The following is a 15,767-nucleotide window of genomic DNA, read 5'->3' as shown; positions in this document are numbered from 1 at the left end:
GGAATAAAGGTTATAACTACTAGCATGTCAGTTACTGTAATATGCAATCGATGACATCCAAAATGAAGAAAATCATCACCTTCGTGTGTAATAGGGGAATAAAGGTTATAACTACTAGCATCCCTAGAGAACATCATTAATAGTACCGTAGGTACATCCACGAATAGACATACATACACTTAATATGAGCATTTTGTCAAGATAGAATTGTGTTAGCATAACCATAGTTTCATTATTTGATCAAGGACATAATGATATTATGTCAACACCACGAGTAACTTGACATTGCTCTAAAGTCAAGTCTTCCTACTTTCAAAAAGAACCAAGAAAAGCAAAAATGGTGCGCCACTAAATATTTTTTTCTTACAAACTCGAACGAGGTAAAATGAAAGGCAAACGTGCAGCTTTAATACCAATTTATCATACATAGGAGCACACGCCTCAGCTGCTGCTGTAGCTAAGCTCCTCAATCGTTTTTTACAGTTGACATGAAATCCTATATAAATGATAGGAAAAGAAGAACACCAAAATCTCACTTTCTTTTGACCTAGAAACTCCTTGCAATTACAAAGGAATCAAGATACCGTCCGCCCATAACACAAACAAGCAAGATAGAGATTCTTTTGCCACTTTTCCTGCACATAAACCAGAAGCATAGACGAAAAGTTTAGTGTATCACATCTCAGAAAAGGTACAATGAACCTATATCTGCACCTCATAGAAATAATCTCATCCCAGAAGAACATACTCCCCAACATATTTACCTTAACATGGGTGCTCAGAAATTGGGATGTCCGCAATGTCTCTTGCGTTTCGTCACCAGGTTTGCGCCTAGGCACACTCAAAATCAGGGCAGCTTGATCCCATGTGGCAGCGGTCGATGTAATTCGGTAACCACTGTCCCAACGCCTATGGATGCCCTCACTTGGATAAAGAAAATCAAGCTCCACAACCTTATACAAAGCAGTGACAGCATAGGTCAGAGAACCCGGGAGAGGAAGGGGAAGAGGGGGGAAGAATAGCAACCATGCCAATTTGTCTTCAAATGAAGAAACAATGTTGAAGATATGATTGATTTGTCGACCAACTAGTTTCAACCCTAGGTCACATTGATGAATCCAACATAAGTAGTCAAGTCAATCATCATAAGTTGTTTCAAATTTATTTGGTAACAAAATTTACACAAAGTCAAGCAGAGTGAAAAGTAACGTCATAAAAATTCCAACATGGATTCCAACAAGTCAAATTAACATTTAAAAGCCATCATTAAGTTACGTCTCCTAATTAAATAATATATAAATATTCCCCCCCACCCCCCCCCCCCCCCCCAAAACAAAAAAAGAAAAAGAAAAACCAAAAAAACACTAAGAAAACAAAAGGGCAGCTTGTCTTTCACTTTCACCACATTTTTGTAGGAACACAGAAAAATTGAAGTGAGAACAGAATATGTTGTACATAGAACAAGCAAAATTCAACCTGATCACTGAAGCCAGCATTACGAGACATGACAACACCCCAGCGGCTCCCAGCAGTTGCCATTGAGGTCACATGGAACCCTTCCCTCCACTTCTTGTTTATCCACTTGAAGGGGAAAGAATCGCTCACTTTGTAAGACTGCTGAGTGTATTGGGTGCCTGCAAAAGTTAAGGTCATAAATTCATAACTTAGTAGCTGAAGATGAATACCATCAAGTAAAACCAGCATACCCCAGATGTCCCAACACTTTTTAACGCACAAGAAAACAATCTTTTTACCAAAAAAAGCCACCAAACAGTATGCCTCTCATAAAGTTCTCATTAGAAATGACATATATCTAAGGCTTTATGGGATGAGATCTTTTCAAGGCTTGGTATTGCTTGGGTCATGCCTAGGAGGGTGGTTGACTTACTGTCATGTTGGAGAGGAATTCAGCGCAATCATCAAAACACGGCTGTTTGGAAGATGGTGCCTCCATGTTTAATGTGGTGTACTTGGAACGAAAGGAGGAATGGTCACTGCTTTGATAATAGGGAATGTTTGATGGGAGGGTTTAGGGACTTTTTCTTTCATACATTGTTACTTTGGGTTTCGACCATTGTATTGAATGAGACTAGTTTTAATGACTTTTATGCCAATTTTCACAGAACTTAGCTTGTAATTAGGTTCACCTCTTGTATACTTTCTGTGTAACTGGGCTATGTCTAATTATGTGGATTAACAAATTCTTCTTACTTATCAAATATATATATATATGTATATATATCTAATAAAGTAAACAAACCTTTAGACATAACCACAAGGGAGCTCCCATTGTTGGCACCAGCAATAGAACTGATGTAGTAGTTCTTTTCCCATTGTTCCATGATCCATTCCTGTGGATTTGAAACATCAAATGTAATTGTTATTTCACGATAATATCCCCTGAGATGAATAGAGACTATAATATGTGTGTGTGTATGGCACGGAAATTCACCTTGTGCAAGAAAAAGGTGACAGCTCGTAAACTTGGCTTGTAAAACCAGGTCCAGCATCCATAATAAGTGCCCAGAGATTGGAACAAGATGCCACACAACTTATAAGCAGGCCATCTGCAATCCCTCACTCCACATGTTGTGCCAGCCTTGCATCAGCTACATTATAATGGTACCTAAACATTAAATAAGGGAGGTGGTCATTTTTTTTTAAGATAAGTAATAAATGAGCAGAGTCGTAAAGCAACTAAATCTGTGATCCCCTATGACTGTTCTTTACAACAAAGCAAATACATAAAACTGGTATGTTAATTTTTCCTAACACCAAAGCCTTTTCCAGCAAGGAAATAATAATGAGGTGATTAAGGCTTTTCAACCAAACCGGGGATCACAGAAACCAAAAGACCAAGTGACCCCAAAGGTAATCCAACAGCAAAGATCTTGCACCCTATAAGTCCATCTCCTCAATATGGTTCCAATTACATTCTCAGTACCATAATCTCAGACAGTTGAACCATGGCCTTTTTTTTTTTTTTTTTTTTTGAAAGAGGACGGTACCTCGTGATTTTATTAATAACCTTGGCCTTGTTGAGTAATAGAATTTCTTTGTTAATAACCTCGTGATTTGAAAGAATATGGTGCTCACTTAATCAATTTAATGACCCTATCAAGCTTAAGCTTAGTATGGGGAACCCTCTTGTACACTTCTGTTCCCCCATTTAGGCTGTTTATAACACTACTCTTACACATTAAAAATCAGGCTTATCTTAACTTTTTCTTTTTTGGTAAGTAATAAGAGAACTTTCATAAAAGGGCAAAAGGCACAATCTAAGTACACGTGACATACGAGTCATTCACCTATCTATAAAGAAAAAAATATACAAAAAAATCATGTAAATTAAGCCTACTGAAGTCTATAAAAATTGTCCAAAAGCAGTATAGTTTTGAGAAAGAAATTCTTTAGCTCCTCCATTATCCGTCCACAATCCATCAAAACTTCTTTTGCTTTCTTTCCCTCCAAATAAACTCTATGGGGCAAGTAGAAACCATTTTCCACACTACTGCAATTGGACAGCTACCAGCTAACCTTCTCCAAGCTTTGTTTAATTTATTGAATGAAAGAGAGTCAGGAGGCAAAATCTAGAAGTAATAAGGAACCAAATCATCTTCAGAGAAAACTTTTTATCGGTAGTGTTGCCGCTCAAACTTTTTTTGATTGGTAGCGTTGCCAATCAAACTTCATACCATAACATAGGATTTTTTGGCTCTCAAGATTAGTATCTAAAAAATCTAAATCAAGCTTCTTCTTCTTCTTCATCTTTTCAATAGGTGGATATGAAGAGGCTAGTCTAATTCAAGCTTTTGCGCTCCCATTCTATGCGATTGAGTTGATACACCACATGAAACATTTTAGAGCATCAATTGCAGGAGAATACAGACCCTGCACAAAAAGAAACACACATGCACACAAAGAAAGTACACGTTACAACTCAAGAAAAAAGTATAGGGAGTTGTAACTAGAAATTATTGACGAGAGGAGGCCCACTGCCATTTTACATCAAATCTGGCATCAAGCAACGATCTTTCATGAACAAATAAAGTGATGTTGATAAAAGGACATATAAGCCAATAGCAGAAAGGTTAAACACCAGAAACTTTGAAGTCAGATCCAAAGGTTCTCTCTTTCCTTTTAAATAAACCGGGCAAAGCTTGAAAGCTGAACATCCAACACTTTCTTTCATCAGCTGCTCAATAGTTCATCTCAGAACCAAGTTGGGAGGCACAAGTACCAAGGCACACATTAAAGATATAAAATATTCATGCAGATTGCACTAGGGCTAAGATTTTGGGTAACATAAAACAAGAAGTTCTTAGATTTTATCCTTTTATAAGTAAGTCATAAGATTTACAAAGACTAATTTTAAAAAATCCATAGTACTTAATAAATAGTACTTTTTATTAAACAAGGTTTTATTAATGATGTTGACTTGATAAAATAGAAAATACCACACAAACACCACTTGTGTCCCTAAAATTGGAACCAAGTCCCTCAATTATTGTAATTGTTAGACTTAAGTCCCTTTTTCAGCCACACTAATACCATTTTTTGTAAGATTATTTTATCAATGATCAAGAAAAGAACCGACGGCATAATCGAAGCACATGGAGGTATCCAACAAATACACCTAGTGAGAGAGAGAACATAGAGAGTATAGCTTGAGAGACAAAGTTTGGCTGCCACCCAATGGTAGATTGGATTAAAAAGGACAGCCCGGAGGTCTTCAATGTTGCATTGGGTATCCTCAAAACTTGTCATTGTTGTCCACAATATCTCAGTGTGTTTGTTTCAAACCACCCCTTCCAATATGCCAAAATATCTACCACCTTTCTACACATCACCCAACTCAACCCAAAAATTATTTTTTTGATCAGTAAATCGACCCAAAAGAATTAAAAACATTGAATTGTTCAGAAAGTAATTCTTGAAATACTGAACTATGTGATTATTATGCCATCCACGTTCAAGGATTCTAGAGAATTGTTTCATCTACATGAATTGGCCACTTGGAAGAAGCACTAGCCGATTGACTCTTGCTCACTAATGCTAATATATGATGTCACATTTAGTAGCTGATATCGAATGACTTATTAATAATTTAGCAAAACTTCCAAAAAGAGAACCAACCGAGTTTAGGCTAGTGACGTGATTCCAATACCCAGTCAAAACCATGCTCTCTTTTCAACTGATTATTCAATTAATAATTTTTTTTTATAATTATTCAATTAATATATCTTCTGAATCTTAAATTTCTAACGCATATTTGGACTTGTTGAAACTCAATTAATTTCTCTGCCCGCCAGAGGGGTGGTGTTTAATTGAGTGTTTGCGTGTGTGTGTGTGTGTGTGTGAGAGAGAGAGAGAGAGAGAGAGAGAGAGACCAAAAGCAAAATGCAGACCTACCTCTGTTTCATTGGTAGCCTAGCATTGTAAACTGAAATCCACTGTGTAGCAGGAACTCCTAATCGAACCTTCTTCTTGGGCTGCCCATCATCATCATCCTCAATATTCAACCTACCCTGTTTTTGACCAACCTGACAAACATGTCAACAGCAGTTGCGTAAAACACCTCCGAATAAAAGAACTACAGAATCAGAATTTAGCCCTAAGTTCATATTACCAAAATTACCTTTTGAGCACCATCAGTGCTTATTGGCCTTAAAGCCGGATTAGGGCCTAATAAGCCCTCTAACAAAGATATTAGCTTGGCATAGTTAGGCTCCTCATCAAATTTCATGTTCACCACAATCTCAAGAAATTGCTTAAGAGGTGGCGGGCAGAAGCAGCATAGCATTTCAGGAGAGGTTGCCATCTTTTTTTTTTGCAAGATAGAAATGATTTGTTATCTCCCTATCACGGAAAAATGGACAGAAATAGAGCATTCAAAACAGCCCCAAAAGCAACTCTAAAGACAATAACAAATACTCTAAACCCATGGTATATGTGTTAGTACCTGATAGCCTTGCCAAGACAACCTGCCTCGATGGAGAAAGATGAATATATACGCAAGACTCAAGATCATCTCTTCTACTAGCAGTTTTCCCAGGTGAGCGTGAACACTAGCATATCGAACGGCTCCTCTGGCTCAGAGAAGAAAAAGGTATCAAGACCAGCTGTAAAATAGTTGTATTGCAAACCAGTAGCGTAATGAAAAAAAGATCCATTCACCTAAATATTTTTTTTTCTTTTTTTTTTTTCTTTTTTTTTTATGTCGGGGAACCTCTCCAAGGCAAGGGCCCTTCGGACCCCCCTGCAAAGTAAACCCCAGTCCCATGCATCGCGCCCTCGGAACTTTCCCTACACAGAACTGGTTAAATCAATGGCTTTTCATCCAAGGGTGTGGCCCCTAATGATTGTTTGCACCCATCACCCCCACCCCCTCCTTTTTATAGGGTGGGTGTAGGACAGGAATGAAGGGTGGATCATCATTTCACTTTTTTAAGATATATAGAAAAAAAAATTGCAATTTTATAACAGTTCAAGATTAACTTCAAGATTAACAGTTGAAGATCAACTATCTAGATAGGTGTCTTTCTTGTACACGTCTGTGTGCTTGGATTGAATCTTTTGCATTTTTTTTTTTTTTATCAAATTTATATTACTTCTCAAAAAAGATTACATTAACAAAAGTAGTATGCTACATCCACCTAAATATTTCATAACCAAAATGGCATAGGACATTTTTATATTGATGGTCTGGCTGCGATTATTTAAGATGACAACCACCTGAATACAAGATTTCTTGATTTTCAAAGAAAATACAGTAAAAGGAGAGTACAAATCGCTCTTTGCTGCTTCATTACAATGTTAGCCTATAAAGGTCGCGGAAGTGATCTTTATTTCCTAGTTGTATCACTGGATACTCATGCTTGGTTGCCACTCTCGTATAGGTCCTGTGCACTAGGGCTATGCCTACCTATATCATCAATAAAACTCTTTGTTTACTGATCAAAAAAGTTCAAAGTCATATATTTTCATGAAACACCTTGTGGCTGGTTGCAGCATTTTTCACCAACAGAGCATATAGGCAGTAGAATTTAAATCACGGGGTTTTGCAGTATAATTTGAATCATGCTGATTTCACAGATGCTCTTTAATAGTTTTAAGGTATAAAATCAGAAGTTTTGGTAGATCAGAGTTGTCCATTCCAATGGATCATCTATTCTATTTCTATTTTACAATTGGCTACAGTAAATCTCTACATGTAGAGGTTACTGTTCATTCATCTAAACAATTTATTATTATTTCTCTCCTCTGTCTCTCACAATAGTTTCTCTCCTTGTATTTTTTTCCTCCAACAAACTATTAAATAATATAATATTTAAATGATATAGAGAAAAAATAGATAAGCTGATGAATAACATATTGTAAAAGTCAGTATGTAAAATAGAAAAATTGTACTTTGGTGATGTAATTAAATAACTTAATTGAGCTTTGCCTCCAACCAAGCCCAAAGATTTCAAGACAACACAGGCCAGTAGAACAATAAAAATTATGACACTCTAGGAGGTAAAGAAAGATACAAGCATGGGATACTCACGCCTACCCTGAAGTATTCCAAACATCCTACAAGGTGGGACCTAGCATGTCCATAACCTGCATATAAACAAGTATAAAAGTTAAACCAACAAGTTATAATGGAGAGATGATAAAGATGCAGTTTGTGTGGATCATACCATAACATAATAGTCTCCCTGCCTCCCTTTATAGTGTACGTTTGGCACTACATGACTACCACCAAGAGTGCTGTTCAAACAAAATGAAAGAAAAAAACATAAATAAATGCATATAAACAGACACACACACACACATATATGGTACAATCATCCACAATCCTTACAAAAAATTAACCCAGAAGAACCCTAAAAAAAGGACCTACTTGTACACTTGCCACTCATATGGTGGACCATAGTTGCAGCCTTTACTGTTTCTATGCTTGAATTTTAGACTACCTGAGTATCCCATTTTCAAGTGTGGTACAATCACTCAGCATCATTAGTGCCATCTTCAAGTGTCATGGCAGCCAATGCTTGAGGAATGTCATCTGGCTGAAGAGCCTGATCAAATTGGCGCCAGCATTTTAACGCAATATGCCCCTTTTTTCCGCAAATTTGACAAGTCTCCATGCGAGTATTTTCCCAAGAAGAGTCACGTACATTATTTGGGGCAGAGTTGTGTTGTCTCCCACTGGGAGAGGGGTTTGGGCGTGACACGTGATTGGCTTGGGAGAAGCCACATCCACGGGATGAGAAGTACTTCGGTTTAGAATTCCCGTTCCTTGCATTTGGGCCATAAAACACATAACTTTGTGCATTGTAGGTCTCGTGAGGGTTCGTGTATCAAACCCCTGTAGCAGCGACACAACCTCAGCATAAGAAGGCATCGGCGGCTTGAGCATGGTGTGCTGAAGGGTTCGTACTTCGGTCCAAGGCCGTTGAGAAGGGCGAACACCTTCAATTTGTCACTCACTGGTCGACCAATTCCTGCTAGATTATCACATACAGTTTTGAAGTTTCTAAGATGGTCCTGTAACGAAACCGACGCCTCCTTCCGCATGTAGGTGAGTTGCTAAGTAAGTTGAAATTCTCTTTCTTGGGACTCCTGAGCATAGGCCTCTTCAAGAACATGCCAAACTTGGTACGAAGTTTCAAGCCCTACAACTAAGCCGAATGATTCCTCGGACAGTGTACCGATGATCCAACCCCAAAGCAATCGATCCTCCTTCCACCATTGTAGGTAAGTGGGGTTGATTTCTTTGTGGGTGATTGTTGTCAAGTCATCGGTGGAGGAACAGAATTGGTGAAGTGGTTCATGAGGTCGTGGCTCTCAACCAAGGCCACAACTTGTTCTCTCCATAGCGGATAATTTCCATGGTTCAACCGTAAAAGTTATTGACAGATAGTGAAATGGCTACCATGGGAGTAAGACTCTCTTGCTCTCACAACATCTCTAGATGCCATAAAGACAATTGTGAACTAACTGTGTGGAAATGTGTCACACAATGTGAAGAGTATTGGGAGTCTTCTAATATATATACAATATGTAGTCTATGTACAGAAAGTAGTGAACGTTACAAAGAGAAGTGGAAGTGAAAGTTAAAGAATGCGGGATGCATTTGTCTTCGGATGATGCTAATTCATAGTTGCTAATTCATAGTTCTATAACAGCATTGCTCCTCTTGGTTTGGGATCTTCAAATTTAGATTTTTGTGGCGAAAATAATCGTCGCAAAAACGTCAAATTGCACCGCAAATGATTTTTAGCGTCCAAGCTCTTTTGCTGCTAGATGGTCGGTACTACGTCTCAAAAAGTTTTTAACAACAATACAAAAAAGCATCGCGAAATCTATGAACTATTGCGGCGATCCATAACGCAGCAAATAGTCTAAAATTTTATCATAAAAAAGCACCAACCAGGATTAATTATTGCCAGTAGCACTTTTCGTGACGATTTTTTCTCGCCAGAAATGGTAAGCTATAATATTGAAATTTGGTCGCAAATTCTTGTTACGCCACAGCATATACTCATTTGCTGCGATTATAACGCAGCAAATACTTATTTGCGACCAGAAATTATAAATAGTCACCCATGTTGATTTGCAGCAGTATAATCGCTGCAAATAATAATTTCCAACCATAACGTCATATATTCTGCAGCAAATGGTGTAAAAATTTGTCTGGTCGCAAATAGATATTTGCAGCGATGATAGTTGCCACAAATAAGTTGTATTGACAGAGTTAATTATTTCCCTCGATTCTAGATCCCCAAAAATAGTGTGTTACAAAATAAATAATAATAATATTGAAACAAAATGCATAAAAAAAAAAAATTACACATCTTACATTATATTACAATCCATAAAACAATTACACAAAGTACTTGCTTTATATTCTAAGCAATTACATTATATTACAATGCATAAAGCAACTACATTATATTTGTCATGTGCAACTTTAGACTTCTCAAGTCACATCAAAGTACAAAGCACATTAAGTCCAACATACTTGCAGAAATATTGTCCTCCAAAGGCGTGAAAGCCATTTCAATATCTAGCTGGGTAAAACTTGTCCCCCAAAGGAGATTTTCATCTCAAAAACATATGTAGAGATGAGATAAAAACTTGAATCACAAACTTCATTGAATATTGCTAGAAAATTAGTACCAAAGAATATTAACATCTGCTTAAACAGTTGTGGAATTGGAGGCAAAGCATAGAATTCTCCTGGCACAAGAAAGAGAGTTACATGTGAAGATTTATGGTTCTCAACAGAGTTTGCATGTTTAGTCGTTAAAAATCAACGTGTACCGCTCCTACACATCATCATCTTGAAGGCTAATACTACACGGTTGCAATATTTTTTTCATTCCAAATTCAAAGCAAATGTAGCAAAAATGAAAACAAAGCTTATTCATCTTCTTCCCCTAAGTTGAGGGTGAGATACCCCCATGTTCCCTGGGGATCGGTCAACCATCTTACTCAAGTAAACAGAGAGTTCATACAAATCAAGAAAGAGACAGAGAATGACGTAGTGTTGACATGGTGATCAAGAAGGATTAAGTGTCATGTATGTCAGAAGCTATGACATAAATAAGTACTAGTTCCATATCTTAACATGCATAATAAAATAGCTGACCAAATAACAAGTCCAATGGCTTATTGTTACAAGCATTAACAATAACAGCAATAATATGAACTGGAGGTACCTTGGAATTTTTCAAAATGGTCACCAAAAGAGAAGTTTTATGCCCGGAAGAATGATGAAAACAAGAATAGATCAGTTTAATAACAAGAAATGGTCACCCACAACATAAAGATTCCATTTTACTTGGTGCACAATATTAAAACCTAAAAGATAATTAGCATCAATTAATAAAGTCACATTTATTAAGTTTTAATCATTGAAAACTCATACCCAGCAACTGACATTAACTTCACAGGTTTTTCATGCCCATACAGAGTAGCCTTTAGCGCCTGCTGGCCACACTTGCAACTAGAGTTAAGGGACCAAAGGCAAACAGTAGCATCTTCACCTCCACTTGCCAATACTTTTCCACCAACCTCACCTAACAATTTATCGGACAAGATAGAGACTGGGCCATTGTGACCTCTAAAACAACGTTGGCAAGAACCCTATAATGAAAGCATGAGACGGATAGAGTAGAAGTCCTTGCTACCCCACCTATCGCATAAAGTCTTCCACACCTCTGCATCCACCAAATCAGTGCCTTTTGCCAACGCCATTTTATGACTTCCATAGCTGGTGTAGATCTTGTGCAACTCGTAGTGAAAAGAATTAAACCTCCTACGTAGTTGGTTCAACACCGTCTTGCAATGATTTAACTTCTCCCATTGTAATACAAAGTCAGCCTAAATTATTGCAAACTATTATTTGTTTACTGGTTATTAATGGCTTAGAATCATTAATAAAATTGATTATCCATTAGTTAATACAAAATAAATTGTTAGACATCTAAATCGCAGGAATCACATTAATGGCAACAAGCTGAAACTGAATGTCTATATCGCGTGCTGGAGAAACTTTTAGCTGATATAAAAGTTTATGTAAAATCTTGCGTAGGTCCTACAACCACTTCAAACTCTATATTGATGTTAATTATATTTATTGGATTTTTCTCGAAGGACCACTATAGAGTAGACATGTCATAAGGGGCTAATCAAAAGTTTGAAGATAGAAGGTACACATATTGGTCGAATTGAAGTTACGAAGGGGATCAGTTATGTGTTGGGATCTCGAAGGGCAGGTATATCATTATAAAAGTTTTCTTGCATGTGATTTCAGGTATATCATTAAAAGGTTTTCTTGCATGTGAACCTTTTCTCTGATAAACAATTAAGGGCATGTCATTTCAGGTATATCATTAAAAGAGTTAGGCGTGGAGAAATGGTTGATTTGATTAGTGGTTTACGTAGCAGGAATTCAGCAGTCCTTACTATAATGAAGTTTGTATTGATTGTCAACAGAAAATGATCACAAAAGAAATATAACAGGGAATTTATAACAATTTAAAAGCTCAAATTCAGTTAGTCTCAGAAGCATTATAGCACCATATAATCTCTCCTATGATATCAAAAGAGAGTGTATTTATTGAAATGATACATCAGTATCATCTATGTTGATTTTCTGTAAACAATGGCCCAAGAAAATTATAAGCGGTAAGCCATTGAATTTTTTTATGGGCATTGTTACTTCTAACATCAATCCAAATGATTTTTTTTAGCTTTTCCCATACAAGTGTCTCTTCCACTAGGCATGTATCAACAAAATAGATTGCTTCCAAGTCACTTCATGCATTTAAGAAGGATGTCATGCATCAGACAAGGCTTAATCATCTTGCTGGGCACATAATTAGGTCCACACTAAGTCGATGATGCAAAGTATGAGCATCATATGTAATTTCCATTCATCTGAACAGGACAAGAGAAGGGGGTTTAAGAGCCGGTTTATCATAAAGCCATGTTATTAAAAATATCATACCATTGGGTTGTGAGGAAGAGTACATTTTCCCAAAAAGAAGGATAAAATTCCTCCTTAATCGATACCAGAAAGCACAAAGTATGAGAATGAAGAAGATGTTCGAAGCATGTGCTTGCATTTACAGGTATGTTTCATGAAGAAAGAACATGTAAATGAGTCATCCAATGAAACAGCTACAAGGGAGAAACATAACACAGTTCAAAGCACAAGCTAAGCACAGCACCAACCAAACACAGCAAACACGGCAAACAGAGCAAACACAGCAACATTGGGACAAGTTTCATGGACATAAAGGAATGAAAAAATCGATTTTGTCTACTGCAATTGCATCCCAATAGTACCAACGCCTAGTATTACTACAAGCAAAATGGTCTACGAAAAATAAATCACAGATGAAAATCTATATATAGGCAGATGAAAAAATGGCTAGGGTTAGGCCATTACAGAGTGAGGGATAGAGCGAGAGAGGGGTTTTATAGAGAGAGACGGATCCGTGGTTAATATAGGGCGGATGGGGGCGGCACAAGAAGTCCTCTGTTTCTGCGAAAAATGAAAATTGCTAGGGTTAAGGCATTACACGTAGAGAGAGATAAAGAGACAAGAGGGATAGAGAGAGGGGAGCCAATATATCTGCGGTGACGGTGATACCAGGCGACGGCAGAGGAGACGACGCATGGCGAGCTCTGTGTCTGTGACAATGGGAAAAGTCTCGAAATCAGCCATTACACAGAGAGAGACACCAAATAGAGAGAGAGAGAGAGAGAGAGAGAGCGAAGGAGTCCTTACCGGCTGTGACGCGAGGCCCGACGGATTCACGGCGGCACTGGGTATTTGGTCGCGGCGAGGGAAAAACGTAACCCTTTTACGGGGGAAAGAGGGACAGCTTATATATCGGTCTGGTTGTTGCGGCGACACGACCGCTGCAACAAATCGGATATCTGATGTAACAGACCTATTGCATTATTATTTCATAGATCCTTACTTATTGTCCTGAGAAAAAACCATTGTGAGATATTGAGCCTAAAAGCAAAACAATAATCTCGATTAACTCTTCATCTATAGTAAATTTGAAAGTGGTGGCTGAGGCGGAGCACCTAAGTAGTTTTTCTTTTGAAGAGTTCTTTCAAAGTTTTCCCTCTTTGTCAGGTAGACAGAAAGGGCGATAGCTACCATGCACGCATTGTCTGACTTGGAAATCAGTGTGATATTAGTATGGTTGATTCTTTTCAAAATCAAATATGAGATGAAGAAGGACCTTACTGAATCAATGAGTTCTACGCTGATAATCTCCCAATAGTGTTTAAAGAAGAGAGTTGTTATCTTGTCTGGCCCCGGGGCTTTTTTTGATCCGATAGCTTTGAGAGCTTCCCATATCTCCTGCTCATCTGGAATAGCACATAGAAGACTATTGTCCTCCTCCGTGATTGCTAGTGTAATTTTTCCCTGGAGGTCCTATGGAAATTGGGGGTTGGTAGAGGAGTATATCTGTTTAAAGTGCTCCATCTCCCATGCCATACCTTTGTCTTAAAACTGTTGTCTTTTATCAACTCCCTTCATAAAACCAGTAATGGGTCAGCGGGTCTCTCGTCTATAGAATGGCTAGCATCTATACCCGTTTCCTAAACTCCAGCTCCTGCTCATGAAAGTGAAGATTTTGATGTCCACCCGGCTGAAGGATCCAACAGTGAATTCTTCTTTTCTTTACTCAATGCTAAAGTTGGTTCTGAAGGATCAAATAGGTCATGGCTTGGGGAGTCATTGAAACCAAGACTTTCGGTTTAGTGTATATTAAAAAGAACAAAGGAAGGAGCCTAGCTTATATAGTATAGTGGAGTATTCGGCCTAACTCACAGGCAGATATAAAGGCAATTAAATAGTCGCCTAAGCAGACGATGGACGAGACTCTGGAAGAGTGGCTTTCTACTAAGGTTGCTTTTGATGGGCTTGTGACCAATTCGATAAAAACCCCTAGTGAAAACTATGTCTGTATATATAGTATAACCGCCGCTTCAAATCAATTGAATCAATGCAAACAATGTTGTTCTCACATGCTTATTCATTTTTATTTGGTTGGATTCCTTGGTTCATCTTATGCCTTAAATGGAATAGCTTGTTTTTCTAGCTATTAGTTTCAACTCCCTTCTTCAAGCTTCAGATAAGCTGCGAGGCAAACCCATAGATCCTTCCTACTCTAAGGGGTTGGGCCATTTCATACGAAAGTATGGTCTGATTGACTTGGAATTCCAGGGAAATCCCTATACCTGTGTTAATGGCAGAAGTGGCAATTCTCTAATCAAAGAAAGGTTCGACAGAGGAATCTGTAACTCAGCATGGAGACTTTTTTTCCCAAAAGCATCGATCATCAATTTGCCCATGTGAACTTCAGATCATTCTCCCATCATCCCAGATACCACGGGTACTCATTCCTCACTTCCTAAGCCTTTTCGTTTTGAAGCATTCTGGACTCGTGATAGCTCCAGTCACCAGGTAATATCAGATGCATGGCAGGCAACCTGTAGAGGCTTTCCTCTTTTAAAATTGTGCCAGATAATCTCTCATACAAAGGAAGCCTTGAAAAAATGGAACAAGGAGCACTTCGGGGTTATACAGCAGAAGATTCAAGCCTTAACAGATGAACTAGACCATGTTCAGCGGACCGCCCACACTGAGTATGACAAAATAAAAGAGTCTACCCTCTGCAAGGCCTTGCATGAGGAGCTCAGGCGAGAAGAAATGGTATAAAAGCACAAATCAAGAGTGACTTGGCTCACAATGAAGGAAGAATCTTCTTCTATGAATGAATTCTTTCAGAACCTGGTAGGTAAATGAATGAGAGTCTCGAGTGCCGCTAGTCTCCTGTTGTGCTGCTAGTTCAAGGTAAGTTCTAACTATGGTTATAGGTTATTTACTGCTAAGTTCATGCTATCTATAGTTGTTTTCTATTGCTAGGTTCTTCCGAGATCTTAATGTCATAAGTGAACATTCTTGCCATTCGTCGTAAAAGCCTTGTCTTTCTGGCTCAACTTCAACCTCATGAGAGGTGATTGCAGCAACTGCCTGGTCAACGCTCATCCCTTGTTTTGGATTTGGCTCTCAAATTTACTTTTTACGCGGTGATCAGTTGGACCTTTAAAAAGGATATCTAAGGCTAAGGAAGAATAATGGAGAAGGTAATAGCCGAAAGAAAATGCACGCGATTCAAAAGGGAACGGGGAATTCTAAACCAAAGACAAAAGCAGGGCTCGAAATCAGGAAGCTATCT

General features: G+C 38.1%; 1 pseudogene; it reads right to left on the bottom strand.

The window, feature by feature from the left end:
- Positions 1-212: 212 nt before the first annotated feature.
- LOC122294433 lies at positions 213-13,413 on the bottom strand (annotated as a pseudogene).
- Between the last annotated feature and the right edge of the window lie 2,354 nt (positions 13,414-15,767).

This window comes from Carya illinoinensis, chromosome 14 (genome assembly GCF_018687715.1).
Source record: "Carya illinoinensis cultivar Pawnee chromosome 14, C.illinoinensisPawnee_v1, whole genome shotgun sequence".
NCBI lineage: Eukaryota > Viridiplantae > Streptophyta > Magnoliopsida > Fagales > Juglandaceae > Carya > Carya illinoinensis.
The sequence above is the reverse complement of the archived record's forward strand: the minus strand, read 5'-3'. Positions and strand labels throughout refer to the sequence as shown.